The 12,714-nt window shown below is 56.8% G+C and overlaps 1 protein-coding gene across 2 annotated transcripts in view; it reads left to right on the top strand.

The window, feature by feature from the left end:
• Positions 1-12,714, top strand: part of LOC131664896 (uncharacterized) — a 94,111-nt gene that overhangs the window by 39,413 nt on the left and 41,984 nt on the right. For both annotated transcript variants that reach the window (XM_058936342.1, XM_058936343.1), the window contains exon 2: positions 12,300-12,325. The gene's annotated coding sequence lies outside the window, so the exon portion shown is untranslated. The remainder of the gene's footprint in view (positions 1-12,299; positions 12,326-12,714) is intronic.

The following is a 12,714-nucleotide window of genomic DNA, read 5'->3' as shown; positions in this document are numbered from 1 at the left end:
TCGTCACCGTCGTCCACGAGGTGTCCACGAGGTGTCTCGGGCCCAGCCGCGCGTTGCGCAACTCCGCTCTCCGGCTCTCCCAGCCCCGCGCGCGAAAGATCCAGAGGCACCCCCCACTTGTCCGTGCCCATCGCTGATTTACGCTCGCGCGCGGACTCGGCCGCGGAGCCGAGGCTTATTTCCCTTATCGTTGCGGTGAGCAGCTTTAATGGCCCTTTGCCGCGCGCGGCCCGTTCGGAAGCGTGGGATCGCTCGCTATGATTGCTCGCGCGCGCTTATTGATTCTCCAAACGCGGCTGCACATCCGCGCGTTTCGCTGCAGCTCCGGCCGATAAGATCGCCCCGCTTGGCCGCGGCTGCGGTTGCGTGCGCTCGCCCCTCGGCGACTCTCGCTCCCGAAAGCCGTCGATCGCGCGGAGCGGGCCGCGCACGATCGAGAGCAAAACTCGTATAGGAGCGATTGAGAAATCCTAGAGCCGTGCGAACCGCGTGCCGCGCGGAGCAAAGGGCTCCTTTGCTCTCTTGTCTTTGCGAGAAATCGAATATGAAAGTTTTGAGAAATTAGCGTGCTGCAGCCGCGCCACGTGATATCGAACGCTAGGTATTACGAGTACACACGAGTTAGCGAACCAGAGTTATAGACGGTAGCGCGCTGCTTCCTTGCTGCAAGCCATCGTGATCGGCGAATTGGTTTTACTTTCACATCGATGTGCAAGCTCCGGCGAACGCACTGCGCGCTCTCTTATCTGCCCCGTTGGGCTTTTACTTTGCGGCACGAGTGCATTAAGCTGCGAGCTAATAGGCGCGTGCCGTTGATAAGATTCCGTCGATCCCAGTCATCCGGGAGCGCTGCTGCCGTCCGACGCGCGTTTTTGTTTGTTGGTCGCGTCGACGCGGACGACTCAATCCGCGGATCGGCCGAGATACCCCGTGCGCGCGCAGCGTCGAGTCGCCGAGTTGGCACTCTCGCCGAGAGCGCTCCGCACGCGAGGGCGGCTGAAACAGGAGTAAACTCCGATTGCGCGTATCGCGCTCGTGCGATCGCTCGTGCGATCGCTCGTGCGATCGCTCGCGCGCCTTCGGAACACCTGCGCGCGCTTCGCGAAATTCGCGCGAACGCTCGCCCACAGCCAACTTCCTCGAAGCGAGAATAAAACAAAGCAAAAAAATCAATCCTCCCTTTTCATATAACATAACGGCAGATATATCCCATCATCCAGGCGGCGGCATCGTAAATCAAAAAGCTCGCTGGCTGCGCGCTATGAAATTCCCGTGGCTGGCAAAAAGAAAACAGATGTACACTCGGCTGCTTTGGTTGCGCGTGCGGCTGTGTGTGCGTGTGCAAACGGAGCGAGCGCGCCGGTATCGGAGGTATATCGCAACCCTAAAGGGGGAGGGGGGGAGGTTTCGCTCGCAGGTGCAGCAGAGTTCGAGAGAGCCGCGCGCATGAAACATTCATAGGAGCGCAAGTTTACGTAGTGCGGCGCTGCATTGTTGCGGCGCGGCGGGTGTGTGCTCGCTCGTCGGAGATTTTACGCATCGGTAATAGAGCCTGCGCCCGCGAATTTATAGAGTCGCCCCGTTAGCTCTGCTCCGCAGTTGGCGCGAAAAACTCGCGATAAATCTCGCGCGCTGCGTGCAGGCGGCGGCGGTGGCGGCGGTGGCGGCGTCGGCACGTGCAGCGATGGAGTGAGAAAGATATCGGATTCAAAGCGAACCTCTCTCTCTCGCTCTCTGTCTAACGGTAGCCCGATACTTTGGTTTAGTATGCGCGATTGGTCGCGCCGACAGGAAACGCAAGCGGCACCGGCAGCGCGCCTCCAGCTTAGCTGCATTGTTACGCGAATTCTCTTATCGAGTGGCCGGTTCTTCGACGTCGTCGTCGTCGTCGCCTCCGTGGCCTGTGCGCGGGAACGGAGCCCGGCTGAATCTATAATTCCCCTCCCAAAGACCGTCCCGTTAAATGGCACCCGCGCCGCGTCCCGTTGGCGACGAGCCGAGCGCAGCTTTTGTGTATCTCGCTTTGGCCTTTACCAGCCGTGCTGAGCCCTTGACGCACGTGACTATCCTACGTGGATGTGCACGGTCAGGAGTCACGAGCCGCCGCCGCCGCGACGACGAGCTCCGGGGAATTGTCATTCGCCGGGCCGAAATCCGCGCAGGCCCACTCGGCCGTCCTATCGATCGGACGAAAGCTGCGGGCAGCTCCGCCACGGCCACGCGACGCCCGGTCGCCAGCTCCGTCGACGTCTCGAGCCGCGCCGGCCCGCCTCCTTCGGCCTCGCGTGCGCCGCGTCCGACAATGAGCCACGAAATGGTGGCTGATCTATGACCGGCAATCACGCGATCGGTCATCGTCGCGCCGCGACGGCTCAATTAGTCGGGCGCGCAGAGCCACGGCGACTGAGCGCCATTCGTGAACGGGGATCGCCGACGGCTCCGCGATTCGGCATTGCAGCAAGGAAGCGAACGCGGCCGAGGAGGAGAATTTCCAGGATCCGGGCTCGGCTGCAGTTAACAACCGGATCGGCCCAGACAGTGGCTACATTTAATTCCCATTGCGGATATCTGAAGCGCGGCATCGCCGCCAATTTTTACGCCTAGCTAAGAAGCCGCTTCCTCGCGATCGTCACGCCGATGATCCTCCCTCCACCGCTGTCTTCGCATCCCGCCGCCCGACGTCAGTCCCGCTGCGATCGGGCGACCGCGGGGGGCTTCCGTCCATACGCCAGCTATTTAGCTAATTGTCCTTCCCGGCAAGTTGATAGCGATTGCTATTAGCACCCGGTCTGCGATGCCGCGGAGCTCGGTTCATTAGCAGCGTTTCAATCCAAACGACTTTCGATGCGGAAGTTCAAGATTTGCCACGAGACGCTCTGAAAGAAATTCCGGGATAAGACGCACAATCTCAGATAGCGATGCGAAAATCAACTCTCGAGTCGCGTACGCAGTTGACAAACAAGTTGAATGTACATCCTCTCTCTCTCTCTCTCTCTCTCTCTCTCTCTCTCTCACTCTGCCTCTCTGCGGCCAAGTTTTTGCTTATCGCTAGTTTCGCGTTTACAGCGTTGCGAGGCAGATATAAAAGCTTCACGAGCGCGGAAGGCTTTTAAAGTCGGAAGAGTCGAAACGCGGAGTGCACTTAATCAGAAACTCGTAGAGCGTGCAGACCGAAGCTAATCCATCTGTGCGTGATAATAAACTGGCAATTATACACAACGCGCTCGGTGAACAATGTTCTTAGCACCGCGTAGCTTAAAGACTTAGCAAACTAATTAAATAAGCCTCGTAGCCCGCGTCCCCCACTCGGTCTCTCTCCCTCTCTGGCTTGGTTTGCCAGTGGGCGAGCCACCGCGCCGCCTCGCTCGATAAATTAGCCGATTAGCATTTGGCTCGCGAGCGCGCGCCACGGAGAGAGAAAGATCGCGAGCGCGAGAGGCATGATTACGAGATGTACCCCGGCGAGCGTATAAGCTCGACTTATAATTCACGCGCGGATTAATTGAGCATCGCAACAAACGAGCTGACGTATGCGAATACAGGAGTGCGCGCGGCGCTGCCTCTCGTGCTCTGTCGCTCGCTCGACAAGAGGAGCCTTCGTCCGCCCGTCGTTCTTGGCCACGCCGAGAGGGTCCTTAGTCCCGTGAGAGCCGGCGCGCCGCGGACACGACCCGGAGCTTTTTGGCTCTTCGCTCGGCCGCGCGCCAGCGCGCCATTGTGTACACGTAGAGGCATGCGAGCCGCCGTCTGGCAACTTTCGCAACTGCAGCCTCGAATTGCTTTGTTGCCGTGTGCTTCTCGCTTGATTGAGCTACTTGTTTGGGTTCTGTCTCTCCCCGTCCCGCGCGCCGGCATCGAGAGGCTCGGTAATTGGTCTTTTGTATTTGGACTCGCGTTCTTTTTCTTCCCCTCTTTCGTGCGTCGACCCGCACGCCGACCGATTCACTTGCAATTAGACTTTTTAATCCGAGTCCCGACAGCACGAGGCGTTCCTCGGTCGAACCACTTCGCCGGTCGCAATAGTTGCGCGGACACTTCGGAAGCCATCGACAGGATAGCCGTTGGTTTGGAATGGCGCACTTTCGGCGTACGTATGCAGGCGCGCACGCGTGCGCGTCGAAACAAGACGGTGGTTCGAGTTCAAAGTCAAGACAGACTGTTTCTCACGAGCTCCACCTTGAATAGCGTCCTAAGCCGGTCGCCGCAGTTTTCAGCTGCACGGCCGCGGCGGCGGAAGAGCTCGTTACACGTATACTTACAGGACCGAGCGTCTTACGCGCGCTCGTTTTGTACTCGGATCTACCGGCGAAACAGAGATGCGGCGCGATATCGGCTTTTCCCCATTCAAACGTCGGCGAATGCGCGAAACTAATTAGCCGCGCGCGGGACGTTTCGATTCTCGCTCTTGGGCCAGGAAACGCGCGCGCACGCAAACGCCATCGTCTCCTTTGGCGAGGCTCTTCGGCCGGATCGACGACGGTGACGATTCGTCGAACGATCGCGAATTCATCTAGTTTGCGACAGGCGCGCGCACAGCACCGACTTATCGCGTGGCCGGCCGGCTGCTCGTTAATTGCACTACGCTGACTGCGAGCTCGCTGCTCCAGTCGCGTTCCACTGACCTTGATTGCGCTCCCGTACGTACGCGCTTTATTACCTCCTCTCTCTCTCTCCACGCGTCGCCGCTCTTTTCCCCGTGCGCTCTGCTCCCCTCGACTCGCGCGCCGAGACTGCGCAGCGCAAAAATGCCACTCTCGCGCGAGCAATTGCGGTTTAGTGGGTTAGCCGACGACGAGCAAGGGAGAGCTGTTGGATAACGACGTTAACGGCCACTCCCGCGACATGCCAGATCAGACCGATTCGTTTTGCGAGAGGCGACCCAGCGCGCTGCTGCGCACGGAACTCGCCATGCTTGATTTATCCACTCGACTGTGATTTATTGCAAAAGAGAAAAAAAAGAGCATCTAACTGCCGATTGAAAGTCAAAAAAAAGAAGGACAATGGCTTTCTCGTTTATTGCAAAATGGCACCCGCGCTGACACTTTATTGACAGCTGCCTTTGTGTGTCGGATGTGTAATGAATTGCGCAATAACGAATTGATTCGCGCGACGGTAGCTGGCTGTAGCTGGAGAGAGTGAGAGAGAGAGAGAGCAATCGAGCGTTTCTCGTTACAGACCGATCGGCAGGAAAGTGATCACTGAAAGTGAAGCGCCTAAGCAAGAAAATCAGAGCGGCTCTAAAACGTTGATTGATCGATCGACGATTCGCAAGCCCGTTACAAACGCCTTTTCTTCGCCGCGATTTTTTTTTCCTTTCTTTTTGCTTCTCAAGTAAGCTCGCGGTCTGTTACTTTTCCGACGGCACACCTTATGTAAGCGCGCGATCGCTAATCGAATATTCAGCGATCGGCCGTCGGAATAGGTCTGTCGGGTCTCGTTGTTTTTTGTCATTGCTCGTTATCTTTTGCATCTTCTTTCGTCTGCTAGAGATCGTCTGCTGCGCACAAGGAGGCGTTATGCAAGTGCGATTTCTAGATCTGAGCCGAAGCCGATGGTCGCCCATTATAAGGGACTGCACGATCGCGTGCCTCTCTTTTGACGCTATCTCTCTCGGTCTGCGATGATATTGTATAAGAGTCGGTTTTCCCGCGCGAGGAGAGCCTACGCTGTCGGTGCTTCGGCGGCGGCGTCACGATCGCGCTCCTTGCATTTTCGACCTAGTTATTCGGCTGGCGCGCCGAGTGTCGCCTCATCCCGACATTGGCGCGCAGCACGCGCGTACGGAGCGTCGGATCGGCGCTCGCGGGGCGTCGCAGGCATCCCGCTTTAATCTCTCGTATACGCTTATTTATAGGCCGCGAGCGCGAGCTCGTCGCGAAACTTTGCAGCCTCGGAAATTTCCAAAGCTGTCAAGCGAGTCTCTCTCGGTCTGGCCTTTAATGGGCTTGTAGCTAACCCCTCGGCGTGCAAAATCGATATCGTTATATTAGCGACTTTGCACAAATTAGTTTGCGTGCAATTTAATTTGGCCGCCTGCTCTTCCCCCGCCCCCTCTCAGCCTCCGCTCGTTGCTGTGTCGGACGCGCGCAGGCGCGGTAATCAGCATATTTCACGCTGGCATCGTATAATACGTAGTCCAACTTTATTCTCTATTTTTCGGCCGTTTCTTCCGAAAGCTCGCGTGCGACAGTGAAAAACGCGGAATAAAAGAGGCAGAGAGGAGAGAGCGCTTATGCAAATGAGACGAGTGGCCATTAAGCTAAACTCCGAGGCTTTATATACAAATGGGGCTCATGCGTTTGAGACAGTGCCAGCTCTCTCTCTCTCTCTCACTCTCTCTCTCTCTCTCTCTCTCTCTCTCTCTTGCGCGGACAGAAAGAGTACAAACGACGCTCTAACTTTTCCATAATACGACGCGACGCGCTGGTTTCTCTTCTCGGCTCCATTTGCATTCTAGTCGTTGACCCTAGAGGAGAAAAGAGTCGCGACTTTTTCGAGAGAGAGAGAGAGAGAGAGAGAGAGAGAGAGAGAGAGAGCTTCCTGAGAATGAATCGCAAATCACTCGACTCGCGCACATCCGTTCCCTCGTCCGCAATCTACCGGCCGAATCTCGCCAACAAAATGCAAATCTTTCGAGCACCCCCGAAGGGCGATACGCGCGGTTTGCTGCGCTCGACGCTCGGCGCAGCGAGGAGGAGCGCGCGCGCGAAGCAGCCAGAGGACAATTGGGAAGGACGCGACGTCTAAGGCGGCGGCATTCCGAGCGATAAATCGTTGCGCTCGCGCCCCTGCTCCCTTCTCATTCATCACCCCCTCGACGCGCGCGCGCTCACACACACACACACACTCCGCTATTATTGCTTTTGTGCGACTCGGCTGTGCCGCGCCTCGTGCCCAGGCGCAGACAGCTCCTAATGCGGATTTAATTGTACGGCGGGCCGCTCGCGCGCCCTCGTCGATCGAACGCGCACCGGCTTCTCGAAAGGGTTATGCATCGCGGTGATTCGCACTCGCGAGAGGCCTCTCTGACCCGCCAGCTTCCTTCTGCATCGTAATCAAGATTAATGAAGTCGCGGGCCATAACCTTTCCTTTCTTTTTCCATTTGGCTCTCCTGTAACGACTCTGCTGCTCTCTCGCTCCGGTCGTCAACACACCGCTCGCGCGTTTTATGTCACTTTCGCCTATCCTCGTTTATGTTCTCGTGAGCTCTCTTTCTTTGGTACTCCCCGGCGCGCGCGAAATAAACAGCTCTCGACCGGGAGAGCGCGGCGTCGTGAGCCTCGGCGCGTTTTTAATTAGACCCTAGACTTTTATTTCCATCCGAACAAGGCGCTATTTGCAAAATTTAACGCTCGTTTGCGCAACGCCAGCGGAACGTTGGTCGCGCAACAATGGCGAGTCGTCATATTAGCGCGCCTGAAAAAGCAAAAGTCGCAGCGGGCAATTGGCAAGCGAGCTTTCGGTCGGGAGAGAGGCCGGCGAATCACGACTCGATCAATTAAAGCCAAGCCTCATTTGAATTTTTTGCCGCCGAAAACGCGAGGAATGCTCGCATGCCAGCGAGACGCTTGCCCAACACTGCGAGAATTCGTAGCGAGCAGTCGATAAGTCAGCGGCCTCTCTCTCACTCGTGTTCATCGGGATTTAACTATTACGAGATCGATCGATTGGCTGCTCTCGGCCGCTACCGCGCAGAATGTGATTTCGCTCGACGGTGTAACCGTTCTACAAAAAAGATTAGCCGCAACGACCAGCAGACACGCTTTGCATAACTCTTTATAAAGCGCCGAAAGGCACACACGATGCGCTCCTCGACGTGTACCGTTAATTGCTCTAATGGCCATAAATACATCGAGAGAGAGAGAGAGAGAGAGAGAGAGAGAGAGAGAGAGAGAATCTCCGGCGCGATGAAGAAATCAGGGGTACGTGTACTCATCCTGGGGTAATTAATAATAGAACTGGACGATCAGTGGCAGCTTGTCTTCGGGGAAAAAACGACGAGCCGCGACACGCGCTTGCGCAAATGCAAGGCAGTCCAATGGGCGCCGCTTCGCTCGCGCGCGATGATTTACGAGCGAGCCGAAAGCCACGTCGACGCCGCGCTTTTTCACGAGCCGTTTAGCCCGCAACAACTGCCTTTCCTTCGCGCACGACGCATTGCCGATCCTTCTTTCGCGATTGCGACAGTCGCGGTTTCGAGGCTCGTCGACGAAAGCCCGTCGGGTAGTGCCGCACGCTCGTCGCCCTGTAACGAGAGACTCTGGCCAGCCATCCCCAGTGGCGAAGATACCGATCGGAGGACGAGCGACAGCGGCGCTGGGCGCTCGAGTGCGAGCGAGGAGCTGCGCCGCTCGCATAATGGCGAGCGGTTGGCGCGGCGCTGAGCCGCGCGAGAGCTGGCATCGCTAAGCGAGTTCGTAGCCTCGATAAAGGATGCGAATAAAAAGAGCCGGCGAGCGGCGTCCTCGGCCGAGCGGCTCGCGCGCGCGCGGGACTTGATTAATCGTCGCGGCGCGCACTATGGAGAAAGAGAAGAGATCGAGGGAGATGGATAGGTACGAATGGCCGCGACGCGTAACCGAGGGAGGCATCGGCTAATGTTATGCAAAGTACACTTGGAGATTCGAGCTATTAAGGGATAATCGCGGCAGGCCCGGCCCGCGACTAGAGCCGGCTATTTATAGCTCGGCTCGGTTCTATCTGCGGCCGCGACGACGATCAATCGTGGCGCGTCCAGACCTCGGCCGGACTCCTCTGCGTTTGACCGCGAGCCGCGAGCCGCCGAACGACGACGCGACCGTCGCGCGACCGTCGCGCGACCGAGCGGCTCGCGGCAAGAAAGCTAGCCACGTAAACGCAGGCGCGCGACGCGTAACCGCCGAACGTGCGCACCCGAGATAAGAGATCCTTCCGTGCAGATTATCTTGGCCTTCGCCGTCACAGCGCAGCGAGCGCGCAGCGACGTATACGCGTGTATGCGTGCCGCGCGCTCGTCGTTACGCTTAGGACACGGCTGACCACCGCGCGCTCGCTTTTTTCTCCTTCTCTCTCGAATCCCTCGAAAAGTCTTGCCTCTATTCTGGAAGCACGCGATGGCTCGTTAGGACTCGCCGAAAGGAAAATGAAATCTCGGCCGCTAATTAGAACCTTCCGTACGGAGCGTTTTTTCTTCTCTTTCCTTTTTGTCTCGAAAGCCCGTTTTCTTTTTCTCGCCAAAGCCGCGCGAGACTTCGCGGAGCGATTTTCCGTTTTATGGAGAAGGAGGGGCAAACAAAGAGACGCTAATGAAACACCCGCGCGCGTGGATATGCGCTCGCTTGTAAATAGTTGACTGGATGGTTATTGAGTTTGAAAATAATTGTTAGTCTCGCATGGTTAATGACGCGAAGCTAAAGCTACGGCAACGAAAAAAACAGGCTTTAAAAATGCAAACAACTGCACGCTCCGCGTTCATTTTCTCCGCAGTTTATTGCGCAACGAGTGCGTAAAACTACAATTTAACCTGGGAAACGATCTCGTGCTTTTTTTTCTCTTTCTCGTTCCGTCGAGATGTCGGAAATAAATCGTTTGCATCTTTGCGCGCGTTCGCCGAACTCCGGCGCGATTGCAACGAAAAACGAAGAGCGACGAAGAGGAGAGGGAGGAAGGGTCCAATCAGCGGCGGCGACGGTGCTATAGACTTGACTTACATCACGCGAGGGCAATTGCGAGATGCGTACATCAGCGAGCGAGAGTTACTCGGGGGCCTTATTACGTAGTCTAACAGTTTTGCGCGTCGTCACGGAATCGTCATCACGAGCCGTGCAGCGCTGTGCTCGAGGCGTCGTCGCCGTTCCGCGCAGATTGCCACCCTGATGGACGTGTCTGTGTCCACTGACCTTTACGGAAGGTCGTCGCCGTCGTCCTCCACGTAGCTCTGCGACGCGCTTCCTTTTTTGGAACGATCGCTGCAAGGCGAGCCTCGGACATCAGCATATTCGGAGACTCTCGCGCGCGCCGAGCGACGATGGCGCGCTCTTCCGCGACTGGCGCCTCGAGTCCGCGCGCTCGCGTAATAATTGCGGAAAGCCCAAGGGGCCGCGCCGATGCTGCCGTCAATTGCACCCGACAAATGGCCTCCCTACATAGGCGAGCCTCGTTGTCGATGCGCGCGCGAGACGAACGCCCAATTTTGCATGTTTAGCGCGCGACTCGCGCAAAAAACCGACGCGGTAGGATGCGCCCCGACGTGCAACACAGCCGGCGCGTACGCGCTAAATTCAACCTGCAACCTGTTGCCTGGTTTCCACTTTATTTTTCTCCCCTTACCGCGTCGCTGTAGCAGGTGTTCGACCGAGAAAGAGAGAGAGAGAGAGAGAGAGAGAGAGAGAGAGAGAGAGAGAGAGAGAGAGAGGGTGAAGCCAGTTGGTAACGAAGGGCAGCGGCGAGGCTCCGTCGGCGACGGTGCGAAATGGACTCTGCCCAAAATAATAATAACGCGCGCGGCCGTGCAAAGAGACGCGCAGGAAAAATTATTCATCGGCGCTGCTTCCGGTGCAGTGGCGGCGCGGCCGCAGCTGCACCGGGCGAGCGCAAGGCGAGTCGCGCTGGCGGACGGAGGAAGAGCACGAGCCTGCGGGCAAAATCGACGTGGCGTACAGTCGGCGAGCGAGCGCGCGCCGCTCTGGCTCCATACGGCTCGCGGCGCGGCGGCTCGACTTCCCGTGGGAAGAGCGCGAGGCTACGCTGAATTCAGGCAGGAAACGCGCTGGAAATAAGCACTTGCTCGCAATTCAGCTCAGCGCTCGCCGCCGAGCGCTATCGCCTTCGACAAAGCGGCTTTTTAATTCCTCCGTCCCCCGCGCCGCTGCCGCCGCTGCCGCCCCCCCCCCCGGCCCCCACTCGTCCACGCTGCAATTTGCACGAGCGAGTGCGTCGTCGGCATTCCCACCGACTGATTTAATGACGATCCCTCTCCCCGCTTGCCGCGCTCTCTTGCGCCGCGGCCTCGCCGGGGAATATCGCGCGCGATCGATACGAGACGTTCTTTGACGAGCGACGCACGCGGTCGTGACGCCACTTTCGCCGCGGAACTCGCGGCCGCACCACAGTTCAGGCCTGATCGAAATACGTACGCGAATTTTCTGACTTTTCATTCGTTCAATTCCCTTTCAGTACCATTCGCTTTTAATGCTCGTAAAAGTTCCTAATGGATGCATGAAAAAGATAGGGGATACTTTGATTCCGCGCGTCGAGCCTCCGCTAATGCTTGAAAAACTTGCGATAATTGGGTAAACCAGTCCGCTGGGAAAAAGACACGCGTGTATCTTTAATTGCGACGTTATTTACGTTGACGTAGGAAAGTTGAAGCTGCTAAAAATATATTTACGACGCCATTACCCTCCTATATTTAGCCGTCAAACAATATATGCAAAAGTGAATTTGGTCGAGCAGAGGCTGTAAAGTCGTCGGCTAGTATAGTGCCCTCGGGTTATAAAGACGCAGCGGTAGCGCGATGCTCTTTCCTAAGTGCACACACACACACATACATTTGCGCTAGCGCGCGCGCCTGGCAAGATAACAAATGACTTTGCCGGATTTTCCGGTTTCCGAGGTGGCGTCATCGTCGGCGCGCGAAACGCATCGCCGTCCTGTCGCTGGCCGCGCGGATAACAGTATTTATACACTACATTTTCGAGATTCCATGCGCGAGTGACGCAACGCTGCGCGAGAATGCCGTGCACAAAGTGTACGGTGGAAGCCGACGAGAGCACCGCCAGAGCTCGACACGCTTTATCATTAATTCGTGCGCGCGAGTTAACTTTTGCGCAATTCCCGCCGCGGCTGCTGCTGCTGCTGCTGCTGCTGCTGCTGCTGCTGCTGCTGCTACTGAGGGTAGCCGGGCTGTCAGTCTCCCGAGCCCTCGGCTCGCGCGAGCGACTCACTTCGAAGCGCTAATCGACAACGGCATTGTTATTCTATACCAGCACCTCATGATTTACCGTTTTTTTTTCTTCCAGAGCGCCTTTGACTATGGTCGCGCGCGAAACTGGGTTACGGAACCTTAGCGCGAGTCCGTCGTACGCCAGTTCGACGCCGAACTGGATTGGCGCGACGTTGGGCACGCGATTTCGACGATTGAAAAGCCGCCGGCTCAGCGTACACGGAAGGCGGCCCAGGTGTTAATGCCATTTATCGTCGCGTATTGTCAGCTCGTGCGAGATTTCGCATGTAAGCACGGTAGCCCAGTGTACAAAGTGCGCGCGTTAAACCTATAACGTCATATCTAACAGTTTACTTTTTTCTTTCTTTGTTCCAGGGCCGAGATCTCGCGACTGTCAACAAGTGAGTAAGCCTAGAGCGAATTTGGCATAACTATTAAGTCTACCTGCGTAAATGCAAGTTTTTCATACTACATCGGCTCTTTTTTCCATCGTCGTTCCGCGGTCCGTTCCTTATTATTAGTTATAAAACCAGCGATTATTCGATTTCGATCGACGACGGATGATCAACCCCAAATCTACAAACGGCATCGGTCCAACGACTAATTGGTGAAAACAAGTGCACGCGACGCACATCTCAATCAACTCAAGCAAGTCTGGCTCGCGCTGCGAAAACCGCAACGACAAATTTAACGATAGTAGATCGAAGCGTGTTGCGCGACGACAGCGGCGACGACGAAGACGACGACGATGGCGGCGGCGGCGGCGGCGGCGGCGGCGGCGGCGGCGGCG

Source organism: Phymastichus coffea, unplaced genomic scaffold (genome assembly GCF_024137745.1).
Source record: "Phymastichus coffea isolate CEN01 unplaced genomic scaffold, Cenicafe_Pcof_1.1 PCOF00046, whole genome shotgun sequence".
NCBI lineage: Eukaryota > Metazoa > Arthropoda > Insecta > Hymenoptera > Eulophidae > Phymastichus > Phymastichus coffea.
Note: the sequence above shows the minus strand (reverse complement) of the source record. Positions and strands in the feature narration are given on the sequence as shown.